Source organism: Schistocerca nitens, chromosome 3 (assembly GCF_023898315.1).
Source record: "Schistocerca nitens isolate TAMUIC-IGC-003100 chromosome 3, iqSchNite1.1, whole genome shotgun sequence".
In the NCBI taxonomy this organism is placed as follows: domain Eukaryota; kingdom Metazoa; phylum Arthropoda; class Insecta; order Orthoptera; family Acrididae; genus Schistocerca; species Schistocerca nitens.
Window position 1 is genome coordinate 328,272,679 of NC_064616.1, and position 24,821 is coordinate 328,297,499.

The following is a 24,821-nucleotide window of genomic DNA, read 5'->3' on the forward strand; positions in this document are numbered from 1 at the left end:
GATGGCAACATTGTAAGGTGCAAGGTATTTAGAAATATGGGAATGAAGATAGGTTCTAACATGGTACGAGCGATGCTTGCTTTAGACAAGGAACGCCTTCGGGCTGCAGACAGGGCTGTAAAGAGTCTAGAAATACAAGCAAGAGTAAACAGGAGGAGGAACAAGAGGAAGCTGGAGGAGGAGTTTGCAGAGGATGAAGATAATCCATCCTATGGACCTGGAATGCACTAAAAAGTTAATCCAATCTTTGTCGCTCGATTCCCAAAACTTTTATTTTCTCATACTAATTACATGTTTTCTAAGGATCTTCCAAACATATTTGTTTCAAACTTTCAGTAAATGTTACACAGTACCTTCTGCATAATTTAACACAGCCTTTTTCCAAAAAACTATATATTTTTGAATATATAAATAAAAATTTGCAAAAAAATGTTGTGAATTTTCATTACAATTGAAAAAAAATCATCTTTAATAACTGAACTAAAATTTTGTAAAATCCCTGTGTTAAGTTGTAGCCCATATTCCAATAAATAATCTGTAAAATGTTCAACTTCCTACCTCAAATACTTTGTGAGGAAAGATGTAATTTATAAGCGTTATTTTAACATTGCAAGTATAGGGCGTTCCGGAGCCCCTTAAACAGATAAGGAACAGCAGAGAGTCAATGACATTGCCTTGAGGTACATCAGAAGTCACTTCTGTTGTACTTGATGACCTTCCATCAGTTACTTCAAACTGTACCTCTCTGACAGGAAATGACGAATCCAGTCACATAAGTGAGATGATATTCCATAAGTACATAATTTTATTACAAGCCGCTTGTGAGGTACTGTGTAAAACTCTCCAGAAATTTAGAAATATGGGATCAATTTCAAATCCTTTATCAATAGCACTCAACACTTTGTGTGAGTAAAGGGCTAGTTGTGTTTCACAGTAACGATGTTTTCTTAATCTATTTTGACCGTGTATCAATAAACTGCTCCCTTTGAGGTCATTCATAATGTTTCAACACAATATCTGTTCCAGAATCATGCTGAATATCGACGTTAATGATATGGGCCTGCAATTTAGCGAATTACTCCTATTGTCTTATTGAATATTGGTGTGACCTGTGCAACTTTCCAGGCTTTGGGTGCAGATCTTTCGTCAAGCGAGTGGTTGTATATGTTGGGTGGAAGACTTGGTTTCATTAAGTGATTTAAGTTGCTTCACAAATCCGAAAATATCTACTTCTAAGTTACTCATATTGGCAGCTGTTCCTTATTCGAACTCCAGATTATTTACTTCATCTTCTTTGGTGAAGGAATTTCAGAAAGCTGTGTCTAGTATCTCTGCATTAGTAGCACTGCCATCAATAGTATTTCCATCGCTATCGCACAGAGAAGGCATTGGTTGAGTCTTGCCATAAGAATATTTTACACACGACCAGAATCTCTTTGGATTTTCTGCCAGGTTTCGAGACAAAGTTTCGTTGTGAAAACTATTATAAGCATCTAGTATTGAAGTCTGCACTAAATTTTGAGCTTCTGTAAAAGATCACCAGTCTTCGAGATTTTGCATTCATTTAAATTATGCATGGTTTTTTCGTTGTTTCTGCAACAGTATTCGACCCTATTTGTGATCCAAGGGGGATCAGCTTCATCGTTTGTTAATTTCTTTGGTATAAATATCTCGATTGCTGTCGATACTATTTATTTGATTTCAAGCAACATTGGCTTAAGCTTACATTGTTTATTTGGAAAGAGTGGAGACTGTGATTCAGGAAGTCGTCGAACGAGTTTTCAACTGCTTTTTTGAATAGATATATTTTACGTTTATTTTTGGAGTATTTGAGAGTTATGGTATTCAGTCACACTACGACAACTCTATGCTCACTAATCCCTGTATCCATTTGGATACTCGTTGTTAGCTCAGGATTATTTATTGCTAAGAGGCCAAGTGTGTTTTCGTAACTATTTGAGTGGGTTCATTAACTAACTGCTCTAAATAATTTTCAGAAAATGAGTTTAGCACGATTTTGAAAGATGTTTTACGCTTACCTCCAGATTTATACATGTATTTTTGGCGAGTGACCTTGTAAAAACTGCTACTATCTGTAATTTTTTGACCTAACTGTTTATTTCCAATAACATTAATTTAGTTCCTTTGCAGATAGTACACACATCAAAAAAAGTTTTTCATCACCCCGGTTCCCAGAACTCCTGAAGATAGACATTGACTCTGGATATTTTATTACAGAAACAGTCCCTTTGACTGTTCAGAGATGTCACTAAACCCCCTAAAGATGCAAACAGTCATGCTTGAGCAGCGCCTATTAGACAGAGGTGGTCCTACAGTTCCAGTTAATTTACCAGGAAGGAGGTATATGGCTTGTGTTGTCTGTAATTCAACCATGCCTGGACGGTCAATACCGTCGTTCAATCGCGTCTGCCTTGTTACTTTGTGCCAGGAAGAGCTCTCGACAGGGGAAGTGTCCAGTCGTCTCAGAGTGAACCAAAGCGATGGTGTTTGGACATGGAGGAGATACAGAGAGACAGGAACTGTCAATCACATGCCTAGCTCAAGCCCCCCGTCCCCGCCCACCACCCGCCCCATGGACTACTACTGCAGCGGATGATCGCTACCTATGGAATATGGCTCGGAGAAACCCAGACAGCAACGCCACCATGTTGAATAATGCTTTTCGTACATCCACAGGACGTTGTTTTATGACTCAAACTGTACGCAAAAGGCTGCATGATGCGCAACTTCACTTCCGACGTCTGTGGCGAGGTCCATCTTTGCAACCACGACACCATGCAGCGTTGTACAGATGGGCCCAACAACACGCCGAATGGACCATTCAGGATTAAAATCACGCCCCTTCACTGATGAGTGTCGCATGTGCTTTCAACCACACAAGCAGCGGAGACGTGTTTGGAGGCAACCTGGTCAGGCTGAACGTCTTAGACACACTGTCCATCGAGTGCAGAAAGGTGGAGATTCCCTGATGTTTTGGGGTGGCATTATGTGGGGCCAACATACGCCGCTGGTGTTCATGGAAGGCGCCGTAACGGCTGTACGATACGTGAATGCCATCCTCCGACCAATAGTCCAGCCATATCAGCAGCATAGTGGCAAGGCATTCGTCTTCATGGACGACAGTTCGCGCCCCCATCATGCACATCTCGTGAATGGCTGCCGTCAGGATAACGACATCGCTCGAACAGGGTGGCCAGTATGTTCTCCAGACATGAACCCTGTCAAACATGCCTGAGATAGATTGAAAAGGGGTGTTTATGGATGACGTGCCCCACCAACCACTCTGAGGGATCTACGCCGAATTGCCGTTGAGGAGTGGGACAATCTGGACCAACAGTGCCTTGATGAACTTGTGTATTGTATGCCACAACGAATACAGGCATGCATCAATACAAGAGGACGTGCTGCTGTGTATTAGAGGTACCAAAGTGTATAGCGATCTGGAACACTACTTCTGAAGGTCTCGCTGTATGATGGTACAACATGCAATGTGTGGTTTACATGAGCAATAAAAAGGGAGGAAGTCATGTTTATGTTGATCTCTATCCCAAGTTTCTGTACAGGATCCGGAACTCTCGGAAAAGAGGTAATGAAAAGCTTTTTTTGATGTGTGGATATACGAGGGCAGTTCAATAAGTAATGCAACACATTTTTTTTCTGAAACACGGGTTATTTTATTCAGCATTGAAACACACCAGGTTATTGCCCAATCTTTTAGCTACACAACACTATTTTTCAACGTAATCTCCATTCAATGCTACGGCCTTACGCCACCTTGAAATGAGGGCCTGTATGCCTGCACGGTACCATTCCACTGGTCGATGTCGGAGCCAACGTCGTACTGCATCAATAACTTCTTCATCATCCGCGTAGTGCGTCCCACGGATTGCGTCCTTCATTGGGCCAAACGTATGGAAATCCGACGGTGCGAGATCGGGGCTGTAGGGTGCATGAGGAAGAACAGTCCACTGAAGTTTTGTGAGCTCCTCTCGGGTGCGAAGACTTGTGTGAGGTCTTGCGTTGTCATGAAGAAGGAGAAGTTCGTTCTGATTCTTGTGCCTGCGAACACGCTGAAGTCGTTTCTTCAATATCTGAAGAGTAGCACAGTACACTTCAGAGTTGATCGTTTGACCATGGGGAAGGACATCGAACAGAATAACCCCTTCAGCGTCCCAGAAGACTGTAACCATGACTTAACCGGCTGAGGGTATGGCTTTAAACTTTTTCTTGGTAGGGGAGTGGGTGTGGCGCCACTCCATTGATTGCCATTTTGTTTCAGGTTCGAAGTGATGAACCCATGTTTCATCGCCTGTAACAATCTTTGACAAGAAATTCTCACCCTCTGCCACATGACGAGCAAGCAGTTCCGCACAGATGGTTCTCCTTTGCTCTTTATGGTGTTCGGTTAGACAACGAGGGACCAAGCGGGAACAAACCTTTGAATATCCCAACTAGTGAACAATTGTGACAGCACTACCTACCAACAGAGATGTCAAGTTGAGCACTGAGTTGTTTGATGGTGATCTGTCGACCATCTCGAACGAGTAAGTTCGCACGCTCCGCCATTGCAGGAGTCACAGCTGTGCACGGCCGGCCCGCACGCGGGAGATCAGACAGTCTTGCTTGACCTTGCGGCGATGATGACACACGCTTTGCCCAACGACTCACTGTGCTTTTGTCCACTGCCAGATCACCGTAGACATTCTGCAAGCGCCTATGAATATCTCAGATGCCCTGGTTTTCCGCCAAAAGAAACTCGATCACTGCCCGTTGTTTGCAACGCACATCCGTTACAGACGCCATTTTAACAGCTCCGTACAGCGCTGCCACCCGTCGGAAGTCAATGAAACTATACGAGACGAAGCGGGAATGTTTGAAAATATTCCACAAGAAATTTCCGGTTTTTTCAACCAAAATTGGCCGAGAAAAAAAAAATGTTGCATTACTTATTGAACTGCCCTCGTAGTTTTATTGTACTTTCAGCACAGTAGCTCAGAATGAATTGTGAATCATAAAATTTACCATAAAGAGCTATAAATGCATAATTCTGATGCTTATGGAATATCATCCATTTACCGAATTCATCATTTGTCTTAAATTTATCACCTTTAAAATTGTGAATTATTACTACATTTGGAATATGTGTTCTGGTTTCTTATTGAGCTTCAGAGTCAAACCAAAAGTATCTTCCAATATAGGTACAAGGAATTTTCGCTGGAAATCCATCGTCATTACACTGTTTCCTGGTGGCTGTATTATTGTATTTGGAGCACACAGATATGGAATAATCTTTGTATTCCCCACTAATAGAACATTCGTTTTTAGTACTGTTTTGAAATCCTTTGCCTATAATTTCTTTACCTTCATTATGATACATATTTTGTTACCATTGACACCTTTTTGTTTTTATATTGCATGCAACATTAATGGGTTTCAGTTTTCAGTATTAGTTGACAGTTTCTATATCTTTCAAAACCGCATTTATGTACTTCACATCTCAAACAAATGAACTGCATTCATCATGATTATGAACTATATCACAAGCCTCTTGATGATTTTCTAAGCAATCTTTGTTGCCACAGTGTCTATTGCAGTTGTCACAATATATCTTATTTTCCACATTATTGTGTTTTCGCCTTTGCGTAGTATATAGACTTTTCTCTCTACTTTACACCTATATTTATTCTTGTTGTTACATGATTGTTACATTTATCACATAAATATGATGATCCTAAGAAAGATGACAAACTGATAGTCACATCAAAATTGTTGTGATTTTTTAACAGACCGCAACAGATAACTGAATTGAAATTTTCAGCACATACAACATTCATAATTGCTCAACTTTTTTACTATCGTCTACAGTAAATCATTCTTCATTGTATTCTTCTAATTGATTACATAATGCATTGGTTAACTCTTTTTGTAATTTGTAGTTATCTCCTACTATAATTTTCTTAATTTCAACTACAATTAGTTCTATATCTGAGATAATTTTTGTATAATGTGTCAATGTCACTGTTATAGCTCTACTAAACACAGAATATCATTACTTTAAATTCTTGTAAGATACCTTTTAGTCTTTTTGTCATCACCTAAATTTATATTTTATTACCTTTTCTGCCTCTAGGAAATGCCAACATCTGAATATTAAATGTAGTGTCTGCTGTATCATCAGGCTTATCAAAAGTTAATATATCCCTGAGTTTATTGTACAAAATTGGAACAAATTATTGAGTATTATCTGATGCTTTATATCCTATAGAACTTGAATAAAACATTTTTGAATTTATAGTTGTATTCAGCTTATTTCTTTTTCTGAAGATAGTTCTCTTTTTAGCTACCTCTCGCATAGAATTGAATGCTTTCATTACATAATCTACTTTTCATGAATGTTGTCAAGTTTGTTAACATTGGTACCATTAAAGACAATTTTTTACTCATCATACCACACTTTAAACTTGTTATTAAACCTTGATCTTGTTTCGCTTAAATGGTTTACTACTGAACTGAAATATTTAACATTGTCTCATTATTTTCTCATTTCTCATTGGTCTATTTTTTTCAAAAATATCATCATCAAATTGGCAAAAACAATTTATATTATCTATACTGTTTGGTCTTGATGATGAAATAATTTATTTATAAAAGGAATTCCCTTAAAGATAATTGAATTAATTAATCCTGATTTCTTTAATTTATTGTAACCTCTGACACCACATTTTCTACCTAAAGCTCTGAGCTCAGCTGATGTCATGGCATTGAGATTATGTGTATTAGTATTCAAAGAGTGATAGGAAAATTATGGGACATAATTAAATTAATTAAATCGTCTTTTCTTAATTTTTAATATTCCTTTAAATTATTTCTCTTACAATACTTATGAAGTTGACTGAGTGAAAACTGTCCACAAGTTGCCACTGTTTAATAGGAAAACATTCTGTTAGACAAATGAAAAATAAAAAAAATTTAAACTTGACTCAAATATCTTATGAATATAATATAAATTTCATAAAATAATAAATCTAATGCTTAATTAAATTTCTTTTTCAGTTAATTTTATATGTTTGGATGGTAGTAAGTAGTTTTTAGTTATTTATTACTTACTTCGTTTTCAAATTTTCACATCACTTTCGTACATACATTTGCTACTTTTCCTACACTACTGAAGACAAATCTTAGAGCTACTTGAACATTTATCCTTTGATGCTGGATTTCAGTAAAATCATTCAAAATCTTTAACTTCTTGACAGTCAGTACATTTTTACATCCAGTTTGTTGTTGATCATCACCATCATTTTTCATGAATAATAATATTTTAGAATGTTCATCACTCGAAATTCGTTTTGAATTGTTCATATAATATTTAGATGTGATATATTTTCCATACACACAAAGCACTTTGTTATAGCTGATTTTGATATTTGCTAACGCATTCTTTACATATATGAAGACTTCATCGAAAAACAGGGTACATCCATTTAAGAAGAAACTGAGTTTATGGCAAATTCTAATGGCCAGCTGTCTGTATTACACGGCAGTTAAAATGACTTTCAAATAATGTGGCAATTTACTGAGATGCAAAGCATTTTACTTTCAGTAGTTACAGAAAAAAGTTCAAAGTCAGTCGTCACATGGAAAGAAGGGGACAATGGTAATTCACTGACATGCAAAGGGTTTTACTTCTAATGGTTACAGAAAAAAATGTTCAAAGTCAGTCTTCGCATGGAAAGAATCGGGCAAACCAAAGTTTTGCTTCAACTGTTTGTAATACACCTGTTGGGTCAGTTGCGTTGCAACTGCAAACATTATAAGTTGAGTTTCAAATGAAATGATGCCACAAGTGAAATTCCTGTTTCCCAAGGTATCTTCAAAGCTTTCCATGAAGTTATCATTTTACTGTTTCAGCATTCATCAAATGTCTAACAGTCATGTAACATTTTATACTTATACTGAAGATTTTGAGAATAAAGAATGAATGATGTTATTAGTTCTTTGCACTATTATGTGAGTGAAATCTCTGATCCAAAATTAAGGGTTCTTGTAATATTCTGTAATTCATACTCAGTACAGAATGAGAACTATTCAGTGTTCATATACCATCACTATCTCATTCATACTGAGTATTTCCAATAAAAGGACACACTTACATGGAATTTGATAAATTCTTTGGTTTGATAAAAAATAGGAAGTTATTGGAGAGTTACCAAAAGACCAGGATTAATACTTTTGAAATCATAGCAATGAATCCAAGGCCTTACAATGTCATTCCTGTTGAACAAGAAAGTACATGAGACTGAACAACTTTTATAAAAGTATGTTACAAACCTTAGTGCTCTTTCAAGACATGACTGCTCGGAAAAGCTGAAGGAAGATAAGCTGTTCAAATACAGAATTACTTACAATGGAGCCCAAACACCAACACATTTGGAACATTCTATTGATCTACAAGTAGATGTCGAGCCTGAGTATCAGCCACAGGAACATGAAAAATTCTTAAGGTCTTATCACGTTTGTAACGGTGTTTTGTAATATGAAACCTTTTGAAGGTAAATGACGATTGTTTTGCAAATAACCAAATCTGGGGATATATTGCAAGAGCTCCTGCCAATGCCTTATCTAAAATATTCAGACTTTTGAGAACTTTAAAAGATTTGTGGTCATGATGTAAGAAATTTTTATTCCAGTCTGCCACATAATAAACGACAAGACTAACAAACAGAAACTTCCAGTGCTAAACAACACAAAGAAGAAACTAAAGCTTAACAAAAACTGATGGACTTATTGTGTTACAAATGTACTTCCTTTGCATTTATTGTATTTTTATTATATAATTTCAATTGTCATTTTATATGCACATCCTCTAAAATTATTAAATATGACAACATAATTGTATTTGTTACACTAGGTTGGAGTATTTTATGTATTTTCTTCTACATTGAAAATTTAAATCTTGTCTACAATATTTGACACACCTCATTTTTTCTGTAGGCTATTCATATGTGAATTCTTACACATTTTATATTTATGTGAGTGACAATTTTCAATTAACTTCTCCAATTCATAATTTTTACACTTCTTTGATTTAATTACCTCCATTTTATAGAGATATTTTATTGGATATAAATATATTGTTATACAATAAATACAATGGTACCTCAAATAGTATTAGAATTGTTTGTGCAAAATCCGAAAAACATAAAAAATCAAAACTACATGAGTTGATTAAGATAATTTTATTAAAGATAATTACATATAAAAATCAGACAAATATTTTAATAGAGCTATAGAAACATTAGTTCACAGAAGTAATAGAATAAATGAAGTAGCTCTACATGTTCTACTGCAAACGCCTGATTAAAATTTTAGGCCATCCACTTTTTTAAGATTTGAGAACTATCGATATAACTATTATGTTATTTGAGCACCACAAATACAATGAGCAAAGGCAGTGATAGAGAACTGTCAACAGGCACTAAAACTGTGAGTAAATGTTAATAATTGATTATAACCACCGGTCAATAAATTTATACGAAAGAATGAAAGAAAATTTTATATGATATTTTTACCTTTATGTACTCAACTATTATCTGTACTTCCTTTTCATAAAATTCCCTTTCACTTCTTCTCCATCTCCTTGTATGTAACTAGGTTAGAAAGAATAACACTTTCAATTTAAAAAAATATCTGTTGGCTAATTAGCAGTGTTTCCTTTTCCAAAAATTCCTTTCAGTTTGCTTATTCTCACTTTATCTCCTATTTTATATTTTAGTTTGTCATCATTAGATATAATTTTAGTTGAATGTACACTGTCGTCCAAAATTAAAGCAACAAACGGCCATTTCGCAAGATTGAGTTTATTTTGCCACAAAACAGTATAAACAGGTGATAACAAAGTAGAAACAATGCAAAGAATGCAGACCATAAACATTTGCAACATGCAGAATGGTAGGCAACAATTTCTTCGTTTTTTACATCTTAACAGATTTGCCCACACATTGTGGCAACTGATTAATCTGCTCAGTATGGGGTGTGACCGCCTCTGGCATCAATACAGTCCTGATAACGATGGGACATAATGTGAATGATGTCACAAATCTCGTGTTGAGACAATAACACGCATCCTTTCTGCAGAGCTGCTCACAAGTCTTTGAGACTGGTTGGTGGTTCCTGACGTGATGCAAAAAAAAATGGTTCAAATGGCCCTATGCACTATGGGACTTAACATCTGAGGTCATCAGTCCCCTAGAACTTAGAACTACTTCAATCTAACTAACCTAAGGACATCACACACATCCATGCCCAAGGCAGGATTCGAACCTGTGACTGTAGCTGTCGTGCGGTTCCAGACTGTAGCACCCAGATCCGCTCGGCCACCCGGCCAGCGACGTGATGCAACCCTGCTCCCTTGTGCACAGACATACTCTTTGTCATTCAAATCGAGAGAGCAAGCAAGGGCCCTATTTTGTAGCGTTCATGCCGATCTGTGCGGTAGGTTATCCTGGGTAGTGACTTCATTTTCGGTTCTTTCTCTGAAGTTGCTATTCTATAAGTTTCAGAGACCTGTTACCGATCGGTCCTACCGCCGCTTTTCCGACAACTGTACCGAGAGCTGGTTAGGTTTCGGTTTGGTCACTCGTTCGATTCGGTGTGACTTGTTTACAGCTAAAAATTTTTATTTTAGAATTATTGAGTGTTTTTTGTATCGGATTTAGTGGTCATGTTTCACTGAAGAATCACCAGGACGTAAACGAGTGGAAAGTATGTTCATAATAGACTGTTTTCCTTTAATAGAAATATGGTTTGTGTTGTTGTTACTGTGTATGATTATAACGTAAAAAACATTTTAGGTCGATATTCTCACAAATTCCTGTTATTTTTACGTAATTAAGGGTTTAAAGATAATCAAAAAAATGGCTCTGAGCACTATGGGACTCAACTGCTGAGGTCATTAGTCCCCTAGAACTTAGAACTAGTTAAACCTAACTAACCTAAGGACATCACAAACATCCATGCCCGAGGCAGGATTCGAACCTGCGACCGTAGCGGTCTTGCGGTTCCAGACTTCAGCGCCTTTAACCGCACGGCCACTTCGGCCGGCAAAGATAATCAAATAGTACGTGAATGGTAGCTGACATTACTGGTGACTTCGCATACTTTTTCCTGCAAATGGTTTACTTATTAATTATCTATACACGTTTAAGACTTTTAAATAACCATGCAAAGCCTGATAGTGCAAACCTTCCAAAATGTCATGCATTTACGGCTAACGCCCCACCACTCGCCACAGAAGTCAGCCTGCGCATCTCTTCACTGGTCTTAGCAAGAACAAAGCACTAGCAGCACGTGAGCTGAAGCAGCCACTCAGTTTAGGCAAAGAATTGCAATACTGAATGTCGCAGATTCGTGTACCAATAAAAGTGAAACATCTTCGTTATTCGTGAAAGTTAAGTTTTTCTGAAATGTTTGTTGTTATTTACATGTAAGAGCACGCTTTCTCACTAATGACCATCTTTGATTTTGTGACTTCCGTATGTTAAAGAAATAAAAGATGAAATTGCTGTGCATGAAACAATTGACAGTGACATTTATATTTTTTCTTGTGAGAAATAATTCACCATTTTTTTCCGAACCGGTAGCGATTTACGAGTGCATGTTCAGATAGGAATCTAAGAGGACAACTCAAGTTACTGCGAATGAAACTAGCAGCAATCATCTTTGTACTCTTCCTTGACACAAGGATTTATCTGTGATCGAATCCTTAACGACAGTAGACAGCAATGAGAGATCCCCACCATAATATTTTTAGCCTATACCACCATATATGAAGCATTTGGATCCGTCAGATGCATGTTATAAACTGCAACGAACTTCAATAGCTACACACGCCACATGCTATCGAAAAGGGTTTTTTTAAAATTTTGTGTTTAAGACACAAATCGTTGATGTATTATTTGGATCTCTAGGAGCGAGTTACAACTACATTCTATGTATCTTCTTAATCTTTGACACTCTCTTAAACAAATTTTCAGGTTCATGGAGGTATGTTCAGTCTATGCAACTGATTGAAGGCACCATCTTCACAAGTAAAAGAAGCGAAACGCGTATGGCAATAAACAAACTGACTTCAGTTAGTTGCATGGACGGAACATACTTCAATGAACATTGAAGCAACAATGGAACGACGGAAAACAGAAAAATCACGAATTCTTCGGGTGTTTTTACAGATGCACTTGTGTATCGTGGTACTGTACACTGTATTCAACTCATATTCCAATCCAAAAGAAGATGGGAATGAAAATAAAATGACATAACATTTATGACAGTTTCCAGAACTAAGGAAAATATCCTATCGTTATTATGTATACATAGAAATACATGTACAGCGTAATTTGAACAGTAGTCCATACTCTAAAACACTTTTCACTAATGTGAAGAATAGTGTGCCTGTGTCGGCTCTCAGCCACTTCAGATTCGTGCCACTGTGCACAGTACAATGTGCATGTGCAGATCTACAGCAGATTGCTTTCGATTGGTTGGCGCGAGGAGAACTAACAACAGCGTCTCAATCCGCTAGAACCTTAAGCATCGCTTCTGAAATGCTAACAGAATAATGTGGGTATTCTCCTTCAAAAACAATTCCGCTCGGTGCGCTCGCCTTCTGATCCGATTGGCAAAGTGGCCGTAAGATACAGAATAGCGCTCCAGGCCACGGTGTCTTCCGTTTCCAAGACAACATCAACCACCCTTGCTCTGTGTGGTCGAGCATTATCGTCGACCAATGCAATGTCTGGGCTCACAGCACCTTGCAACAGTCTCACATGAGTCCCCAGATCTCGTCATGATACCTGACTGTAGTTAAACCTTGTCAGTTCACCCATAGAATTTCGTGAAGAGGTTTATGAGTGGTCAGTGTAAGCCCTGTCCACACCATTACAGATACTCCTCGATATCAGTCCCTTCCAACAATGTTTGCATCCCAAAATCGTGTTCGATCGTCCAGGTGGCATGTTAACGATTCCACTCTAGACGTTCCCTTCTGTGAAGACCTATCAAAGGTATGCATACAGCTGATTTCCGATAATAAAGGCCACATGTTTGGTATACCGTTTGGCTTGATACAATACTTACAGTGGATGCTGCAAGGTCAGATGCCGATTGCCGTGCAGTACTAAATTGGTACTGTCATGCCCTTACAGCCAAATAGTAGTCCTATCATTCTGATGGTATCTGTGGTTGGCCATGCTCTGGTCTTTGGGATACAATTTCCGTCTGGTAGGCGTCTTCTCTGTGCCATACTGCACCATCTGTAACTGTGTAAACAGCGATTGTGGATGTGGCACTACCAATTACCATTGACAAACATTTATGTCTATTACACTCCTGGAAATGGAAAAAAGAACACATTGACACCGGTGTGTCAGACCCACCATAATTGCTCCGGACACTGCGAGAGGGCTGTACAAGCAATGATCACACGCACGGCACAGCGGACACACCAGGAACCGCGGTGTTGGCCGTCGAATGGCGCTAGCTGCGCAGCATTTGTGCACCGCCGCCGTCAGTGTCAGCCAGTTTGCCGTGGCGTACGGAGCTCCATCGCAGTCTTTAACACTGGTAGCATGCCGCGACAGCGTGGACGTGAACCGTATGTGCAGTTGACGGACTTTGAGCGAGGGCGTATAGTGGGCATGCGGGAGGCCGGGTGGACGTACCGCCGAATTGCTCAACTCGTGGGGCGTGAGGTCTCCACAGTACATCGATGTTGTCGCCAGTGGTCGGCGGAAGGTGCACGTGCCCGTCGACCTGGGACCGGACCGCAGCAACACACGGATGCACGCCAAGACCGTAGGATCCTACGCAGTGCCGTAGGGGACCGCACCGCCACTTCCCAGCAAATTAGGGACACTGTTGCTCCTGGGGTATCGGCGAGGACCATTCGCAACCGTCTCCATGAAGCTGGGCTACGGTCCCGCACACCGTTAGGCCGTCTTCCGCTCACGCCCCAACATCGTGCAGCCCGCCTCCAGTGGTGTCGCGACAGGCGTGAATGGAGGGACGAATGGAGACGTGTCGTCTTCAGCAATGAGAGTCGCTTCTGCCTTGGTGCCAATGATGGTCGTATGCGTGTTTGGCGCCGTGCAGGTGAGCGCCACAATCAGGACTGCATACGACCGAGGCACACAGGGCCAACACCCGGCATCATGGTGTGGGGAGCGATCTCCTACACGGGCCGTACACCACTGGTGATCGTCGAGGGGACACTGAATAGTGCACGGTACATCCAAACCGTCATCGAACCCATCGTTCTACCATTCCTAGACCGGCAAGGGAACTTGCTGTTCCAACAGGACAATGCACGTCTGCATGTATCCCGTGCCACCCAACGTGCTCTAGAAGGTGTAAGTCAACTACCCTGGCCAGCAAGATCTCCGGATCTGTCCCCCATTGAGCATGTTTGGGACTGGATGAAGCGTCGTCTCACGCGGTCTGCACGTCCAGCACGAACGCTGGTCCAGCTGAGGCGCCACGTGGAAATGGCATGGCAAGCCGTTCCACAGGACTACATCCAGCATCTCTACGATCGTCTCCATTGGAGAATAGCAGCCTACATTGCTGCGAAAGGTGGATATACACTGTACTAGTGCCGACATTGTGCATGCTCTGTTGCCTGTGTCTATGTGCCTGTGGTTCTGTCAGTGTGATCATGTGATGTATCTGACCCCAGGAATGTGTCAATAAAGTTTCCCCTTCCTGGGACAATGAATTCATGGTGTTCTTATTTCAATTTCCAGGAGTGTACTTACTTTTGAGATTCCTTTCAATTTTCCACTATGTATTTCTACTAAATCTGCTTACCATAAATCACCTATACCAAAAGAAAAAACGTTTCTTCCTTTAAGAAATTTCCCATCAGTTTATGCAATTCATTAATAATTTCTTCATAAACATTTATAAATTTTTGAAAAAATTAATCCTTTTAAGTTTGCAAACTATGCAATGACCTATCTTCTGTCTTCCACTTTTTTGTTATTGTTCTTTGAGGATGATAAGTTTCTGTAAATTTTTTGCGTTTCAAGAACCAGGTATGATCTTACATATATATAGACTGAATTTCACCAAATAAAATTATTTTTAAATCTACTGGTACAGTTTTAACCTGGTACAGATTTAACATATAGTCATAAAATTTGAATTGTGTGCTATTTTCGTTGATTGGATGGCAGCAGCTATTTGGAAAAGATTACCAGAAACACATATCAAGACACCAACATCATGAATAATAGGTCTTTATCTATGCCTTTGCCAACAACAACGACTTTTTTAGGGATAAGAACATACTCAGAGTGTTGTATTTTTTTGTTAATTTCCCACCACAAAAGTAAAATCAAGCAATTCTCTATCATATACCTTCATCTGTAATGTATTCATTCTATCCAGTGCATGATTGAGGGCTGTGAATGTATTAGTTATCTTTTTATGGCATTCTTCTATGGTACCATCGTTAATTGCATTTGTTTTATTCAGTTGTGTTAGAATATTTGTATAGTCAGTTTTTAATTAGTAATGTAGTCATTGAAATGTATTAGAATACTTTGTATTCAGCTTTGATAAAAAGGCTGTTTAATTCATTTTCTACATATTGTTTCATACTGCATTAACCACATTTGATATCTTTACTCTACTAGTCTTCTACCTTTGAAATCAATATATGCTTTATTTAATTTAAAAATGTTACATAATACTTCATGAAGCTGTTTAATTAAATATTAGATTTTTTATTTCTTTTCACTTTCGATTTTTGATTCTAAGTCACTTTTGATATTTTTTAGTTCTCCAGTGTTTTGTTCATTTATCGTATTTCCAAAAAATCCATTTATTAGATTCAGAACATTGTTAAACTTATATTTATCTGACAATAGCTTTAGCACTGATAAACAAAAATGATCACAAATTATTTCAATAAAATTTTGTATTCGCCATCCATTATAGAACAACACACTTGAACTAAGATATCTAACCAATTCTTCAGGGATATATCCTCCAAATGAATGAAACACACGTTTTTTTATCACTATTCTTATAATAACAAATCCAGTGTGTAACAAACTTATCAGAAATACCAGCTGTAGAAGTATGAAACAGGAATTTCCCTATAGATGGTGCTAGCCATCGGTGTAGGGCCCAGCGCCATTCGCTTCCTGTAATGGGTGACAGCGAATGTCAACACACAGTAACCCAAGTATATGTTACAAACCCGTAAACATGTCAAGTTTTGTGCCCTCGAACTACGATTTTCGGACAGCATTGGTTTTTCTGTTATCATTTAAAGAAAATTGCTGCAGAATCACTTAGAATGCTTGTCAAAGCATTTGGCAAACATGCTCTTGAGGAAACACAATGTTTCAAGTGATTCAAAAAATTCAAAATTGGTGATTTTGGCGTGAGAAGCGGCGAGCGCGGGAAACCAGAGAAAGTTCGAAGACGAATTGCACGCCTTATTGAATGAAGATGATAGTTAAACTCATCAAGAACTCGTGGAACAATTTAATGTAACGCAGAAAGCCAATTCTCTTCAGTCTAAAGCTATGGGAAAGGTGGAGAAAGTGGTAAAATAGGTTCTGCGTGAACTCAAAGACAGCAAGCAAATTGAAAGACCACTTGTGAAATGCTGCTTGCCAGATACGAAAAAGAAGTCGTTTCTCCATCGAATAGTGACAGGTGATAAAAAATGAATGTATTTTGAGAATCCTAAGCGTCGTAAATCATGGGTAAGTGCAGGAAAACCACCGAAATCCACTGCAAGACCAAATCGATTTGGAAAGAAGACAATGCCCAATATTTGGTGGGATCACAAGGGTGTCATGTATTATGAGCTAACAACACCTGATGAAACCGTTAACACAGATGGCTAACACTGGCAAATGATCGATTTAAATCGAGAATTACGCGAAAAACGACATCTATATGGAAAAAGGAAACGCAAAGTTATATTGCTGCATGATAACACCTCATCACACACAGCAAAACGGGTCAGGGAAACGTTCGAGGAGTTCAGTTGGGAAATTCTAGGTAATGTGGCTTATTCTCCAGATTTCGCTCCATCTGATTATCATCTATTTGCATCACTGGGACACGCTCTTGCTGAACAACACTTCAATTCGTGTGGAAATGTGCGAAAAAGGCTCGCTGACTGGTTCTCTTCATAAATAACAATGGAGATTATTTTGAATAAACTACTGTTTAACAGTTTCAAGATACAGACATGTGATTATTGCAATCAGATTCCGCTTTAATACATCTACACCTGGTACCTTAATTAACTATTCCAGATTAAAATATTTCTGGTTTATAAACTCATCAATTATGAAAAGACCATCAATGTGCTTCAATTTTCAGTTGTTTACTTAGTTTTTCTGTATCGAAACTACTTAATGCCTTAGGGAAAGCATCAACTACTTTTTGGAATTTTTTTTGTTCCAAAACCCTTCTTTCCCATTGCCATAGTGTGTCGTTCCAGTTCTTTCAGTTCTTTATCACCTTTTTTCTTGTTTGTTACTCCACTAGCTACAGCAGTTGCTTCTCCAGCCATCGAGTCGGCAGCATGTAAAAATGATAATGCAGCCAGTACTAAAGGAAGAAATTCTCCTTCATGTTTTATTAGTCCATTATTCTCTTTCTTTTTCACGAAATATTTAATAATTTTTTCACAACAGTTATACCTAATGTTATGATCACTTTTCCAGCAATTGTTTTGTTTGTCTCTCTTTCTTTTTTTTAAACATCAGTTAAGGAATCAGCCATAGTGTGTAATTGTTCATTATTGAGTTTAATTTTAATTGCTTTTTGTTTAGTTTTGCCACCAAGTAAACAACTGTAATCAATGCTGAAGTTATTTATTTATGTAGAATAACAATTAAATAAACAATTTTATAATATCCAATCATTATCAACAATATGCAGGCTGCAGCCTAATCCTGCAGCCTCAAGTTCTAATCCTATGCCTAATTTTCTTTTTCCATACACTATTCCTCTAAGTTACCCAAATTTTACTCCTAGTGAAGCATCAGAAGCATGTATGTCTCTTCTGGAGCGAGTTGAAGTTGTTTATCTACATCATGGCCTTTCTTTAAATTTATACAATCTCTATAGGTAATATCATATTGTTTAATGCTTCATGTAATGGATTTATTCCTTGATCTCTTCTCAGTAATCTTTCTTATAGCTTAGTAAAACGTCCACAAAATTTATAACCTGGTGCATCAATTTAAATTACTTAAGGCCCAATTTACTAAACCTTTTCCATCTTCCAGAATGTGTGAGGGATATTACTGAGAAATCTGATCAAATAGAGATTTCCTTTTGCATTGTTGATAGTAAAATCACTACATTTATTTGTTAATATTAATGTTATCCTAATCTTTTAGTAATGAAAACTTTTATTTCAAGCCTTCTCTTCACCATGAGTGACTGTTAATCTATCGAGTAAGTCACATAAATCATTCATCCAGTTATATTCAACTGGTTTTTTAGTATATTTTTCATCAATCCTTCACTTATTTTCTTACCATTTTAAGAATCTGCTGCTAATTCGGAAAATAAACTTCAACAAGTGCTGTTATCAGATTATTACATTCAAATCTTCTATTTAATTGTATTTTATTTGCATTATTTTCAGAACATAGTGTTCTAGAATCAAATAATATATTAGCATGATTTGATAAAGCGATAGAGTCTAAATTTGTATTTTCATCATCTATAGTAATATGTCTTTTTGTTAAAAGATTCATTAATCTATCTGTGCCTTCCTATTTTCTTTCACCAGTAATTAGTTTATCACCATGTTAATAAACAAACCAACAGGTTTTAATCCGAAAACTTTTTCTTCACTACTGTTAATATACTAAACATTCTTTCACTTAAATTTATCCCTTTAATATATAAACGTTTTTCACTTTTTTCTCTACTTCATACTTCTTTGATGCATCTTGAATTTCTGATTAACTTAATGTATAACTTCTACTACCACTATAATATTGTTTAATTTTTGGTGTATTGCCAGATTCCTCTAAATGGAGGAAGGTATGATGCTGTGCATAAGGAACCTTTGGTTTTTCAACCTCTCTGATTTCTTCAAAAGCTTTCACTACATCATCACCTAAACCTTCAGTTCCTTGTTTTACTGGCTCGATTCCGTTGATAACAGGCTGACCTCCTTTCTTTATATTTTTCAGTCTGTTATTGGTTGTTTCCACACGTATTACATGCTTCTTTTAATTTTTCCTTTTTCTTTGTATTCTGTCTAGTTTTTTAACAATTTCTTGGTCCTATTTAACATATATTTAATAAGCATAAAACAATAATAATAAATTATTTTGAACAGTTGTCTCTGTATTTAAAGTGTTTAGCGTTTCTGTTCATTATGTTCTTAGGAAATTTTTAATACTTACCTTCATTAGGTTTGATAGTCGTGTCTACTTTTAAAAAATCCGAATTTAACCCCATTGCAACATTTACAACACATTTCTTTAAAATCTGCAAATTTTAAATCTTGGCCAACAAATATATTTTATACATAATTTAAATTTCTATCGTTTTGTCTAAGGTCGTTTTTAAAAAAGTAGATTATCTCTGACTAATTGTTTTGATATCTTCAAACATATTTGGGCCACACAAAAACGGTTTATTACTTTATGTCTATCTACAGTTAGATAATCTCTAGGTCGTGATGCCCAAGAATGAATTCATAAAGTACTACAAATGAATTATATTGACATTCTTCTTGTAGTAATATTTTGTCACTATTTTCAATGAAATTAGTGATTTTCTCAATTTTTTGTCTTCCACTTTATACAAATTTTCGTACAGTCATCATATTTTGGCTGATCTAAACTTTTAGTGTAAACTTACAAATGACTGATTTTATCCTAGTTTAACCATCATGGAGCTAAAATATAATGATTGACCATTAGTGTTGTTTTTCCAGATACACTTGGTTTTATTATTCAATATCGAATATAATTTGATAAAAGTTTACCATGTTCATTTTTTATTTCTTCTCTGGAATTTTTTTTGTCCCAATCTGTTTTCTTTTAATTATTAAAATTTTAATTAGTAATAAATTAGTCATCTATTTCAACTGAGTTTTACGTCATCTGTGCTCAGATAAATGACTGTACCTATAATGGACAGTTATAAATACATTGCAGTTGTTGATTTTTATACAGCATTTTTCACTCCAAATATTACATCAAAAATATCAACCATATTGTCATGGAGAAAAAAATCGAAACTCTTGTTGATGAGTATATTTTACTCACAAAAACCTAATATATGTACATATTAATGGACATGCAAATTTAAATCAAGATGTTGTTGAAAGCAGTGTTGAATTATACATGGATAGAAAAGATAGAATCAGAAGTTTATTATGATTTAATCAACAAACTATTCCCACTAATGAAAAAGCTGTTGCTAACTATATTCCTAAAATCATTCCATTTCAGTTAGTTAATATTATTTTTAATTTAGCTAATGGAATATTTGTAAAAATGCTGATTATTTTCATCAAGAGAGACATATTACCACTTAATTTGAAGCTAGTATTGAATTTGGGACACAATGATTCATAAACCAAGTTATCCATTATTTATTCCAATTCCTGATAAAATTTCAGATTTAGAAGTAAATATCACACATGAATATAATGATTTGATACATTTCTTTGGTGCTACTGTAACAGTTGTTTTAGGAAGCAATAGATAAATAAAATTTTATTCTTAGTAAGTGAACACAATTGAGAGCCATCAGTTTTACCCATTCCCTGAGAATAAGAAAAATAAAAATAACTTAAATATTTATAATAAAGATGTAGGAATGGCATCAAATGTTGGCGATGCCTGGCTAAATTCAAATCATGGTCAGTTGTACATGAGCTTCGGTATTATTCAGTCTGATGGAACAGATTATCTTATATATGACAAAAACTATTTGATTTTGTAAACATTAAAAAAGTAAATAATATTTTATCTAGACTAGAACATCCTTTTATGTCTTCATCAGTTTTAGTAAATTTAACTTCATCTCTTCCTTACAAAAGTTGTATGGGAGTTCGTATACCTAAGGATGATAAAATGAACAGCATGAAAACTGAAGTTCTATATCAGCTTGAAATGTTTAGAGGATTATTTATATATTATAAAGAAATTATGTGGGAAGGTAATATAACTGTAATTTTTACTTGGATTTCAGATGCAAATATTTCTATTTTTACATGAACCAATTATAATGAGTCTGGTCTAGAAATAAAAAATACTTACCAAAATAAGGTAAAGCTGTAGTTGAGTATATGTAAATTCGAGTGTTAATTATTGAATATGAGACTGAATATCAACTTCAATTAGAGCAAGAAACATTTAGAAATCCTAGAATGCCTATAATTTTCTGCAGAAATAGTAGGATTCTGTGGTAGAAATTCTAAGCTACATACTGTATCACAAATTACTACTACTCAGTAGAATATGATAAGCCTTATTTTATTTTTGTTGTGTTTTAATCTAATCGAAAAAATAACCACTTGATTGATTCTTTGTTCTATGATCATGTTAAACGATGTACTTTATGTTTTAAAAATGGAAGAAATGAAGTATTTTTGCAAGAAATAAGGAATTTAGGGCTAACACATTATTTTTTGAAAGCGTGTGATGCATTTTCGGATTTTAAACGAGTTACACAATTAAAAGGAAGTGTTGATAAAATTCGTATAATTTTATGACAAATTATCCTCTCTACATCATTAATATGAGATGAAAGAAGAATGTGATTGTAACTCAGGAAACGATGATGAAGGTATGTGGAAGTTTTAATGATAAAATACCAGCAGATATACTTGCCTACTTAATTATGTACAGAAAGAAAAATCTTACATTTGATGTTCAACACAGAATTGTAACTGAGAATTTGTAATGACATTCTGTTACTTATTCAAGTTTTTTTATTTATTGAGTCCTTTGATCATATGTAGTACAGTGTACAGTATGATAATGGACTTATTACCAAGTTCAAAATGATACATATTCAAATAATCATTTTTCAAGATGCTACCAATTTCAATAGTTGTAGTTCTTAGAATGATACAATGTTACAAATTACAGTAGCTTTAGTTCTTAACAGCTATTCTGGTCCAAGTATTCCTTTACTGAGTAGAAGCAGTTGTACTGTAGATCTTTCAAAAGCACTAATATTTTGTAAGCATTTTACACTATTTGATAGTCTATTATAGAGTTTAATACCCACATAGCATGTACCTTTCTGATACAAACTGGTACTGGCTGGGGGTACATACAAGTTACATTTTATTTGAGTATTATAATCATGTATATCTTGGTTTTTTAAAGTATTATCATCATTACCAATCATATACTTTTTTACGTACATTAGTGTGTCAACAATAAACATACATGGTAGAGGTAGTATATTCAGTGCTTTAAATATTGGTTTGCAGGACTGTCGAGCACCACTCCCTGTCATAATCCTAATGGATCTTTTTTGTATTCTGAAAGTCCCTTGAGCTGCTGGGGAATTTCCCCAGAATATGAGTCCATACCCCACATGAACCATGGACCTCGCCATTGGTGGGGAGGCTTGCATGCCTCAGCAATACAGCTGGCCGTGCCATAGGTGCAACCACAATGGAGCGGTATCTGTTGAGAGGCCAGACAAACATGTGGTTCCTGAAGAGGGGCAACAGCCTTTTCAGTAGTTGCAGGGGCCACAGTCTGGATGATTGACTGATCTGCCCTTGTAACAATAATCAAAACGGCCTTGCTGTGCTGGTACTGTGAACGGCTGAAAGCAAGGGGAAACTACAGCCGTAATTTTTCCCGAGGACATGCAGCTTTGCTGTATGATTAAATGATGATGGCGTCCTCTTGGGTAAAATATTCCGGAGGTAAAATAGTCTCCCATTCGGATCTCCGGGTGGGGACTACTCAAGAGGACATCGTTATCAGGAGAAATAAAACTGGCGTTCTATGGATCGGAGCATGGAATGTCAGATCCCTTAATCGGGTAGGTAGGTTAGAAAATTTAAAAAGGGAAATTGATAGGTTAAAGTTAGATATAGTGGGAATTAGTGAAGTTCGGTGGCCGGAGGAACAAGACTTTTGGTCAGGTGATTACAGGGTTATAAATACACAATCAAATAGGGGTAATGCAGGAGTAGGTTTAATAATGAATAAAAAATAGGAGTGCGGGTTAGCTACTACAAACAGCATAGTGAACGCATTATTGTGGCCAAGATAGACACAAAGCCCATACCTACTACAGTAGTACAAGTTTATATGCCAACTAGCTCTGCAGATGATGAAGAAATTGATAAAATGTATGACGAGATAAAAGAAATTATTCAGGTAGTGAAGGGAGACGAAAATTTAATAGTCATGGGTGACTGGAATTCGTCAGTAGGAAAAGGGAGAGAAGGAAACATAGTGGGTGAATATGGATTGGGGGGAAGAAATGAAAGAGGAAGCCGCCTTGTAGAATTTTGCACAGAGCATAACCTAATCATAGCTAACACTTGGTTCAAGAATCATAAAAGAAGGTTGTATACCTGGAAGAATCCTGGAGATACTAAAAGATATCAGATAGATTATATAATGGTAAGACAGAGATTTAGGAACCAGGTTTTAAATTGTAAGACATTTCCACGGGCAGATATGGATTCTGACCACAATCTATTGGTTATGATCTGCAGATTGAAACTGAAGAAAGTGCAAAAATGTGGGAATTTAAGGATATGGGACCTGGATAAACTGAAAGAACGAGAGGTTGTAGAGAGTTTCAGGGAGAGCATAAGGGAACAATTGACAGAAATGGGGGAAAGAAATACAGTAGAAGAAGAGTGGGTAGCTCTGAGGGATGAAGTAGTGAAGGCAGCAGAGGATCAAGTAGGTAAAAAGACGAGGGCTAATAGAAATCCTTGGGTAACAGAAGAAATATTGAATTTAATTGATAAAAAGAGAAAATATAAAAATGCAGTAAATGAAGCAGGCAAAAAGGAATACAAACGTCTCAAAAATGAAATCGACAGGAAGTGCAAAATGGCTAAGCAGGGATGGCTAGAGGACAAATGTAAGGATGTAGAGGCTTGTCTCACTAGGGGTAAGATAGATACTGCCTACAGGAAAATTAAAGAGACCTTTGGAGATAAGAGAACCACTTGTATGAACATCAAGAGCTCAGATGGAAACCCAGTTCTAAGCAAAGAAGGGAAGGCAGAAAGGTGGAAGGAGTATATAGAGGGTCTATACAAGGGCGATGTACTTGAGGACAATATTATAGAAATGGAAGAGGATGTAGATGAAGATGAAATGGGAGATAAGATACTGCGTGAAGAGTTTGACAGAGCACTGAAAGACCTGAGTCGAAACAAGGCCCCGGGAGTAGACAACATTCCATTAGAACTACTGATGGCCTTGGGAGAGCCAGTCATGACAATGCTCTACCATCTGGTGAGCAAGATGTATGAGACAGGCGAAATACCCTCAGACTTCAAGAAGAATATAATAATTCCAATCCCAAAGAAAGCAGGTGTTGACAGATGTGAAAATTACCGAACTATCAGTTTAATAAGTCACAGCTGCAAAATACTAACGCGAATTCTTTACAGACGAATGGAAAAACTGGTAGAAGCGGACCTCGGGGAAGATCAGTTTGGATTCCGTAGAAATGTTGGAACACGTGAGGCAATACTAACCTTACGACTTATCTTAGAAGAAAGATTAAGGAAAGGCAAACCT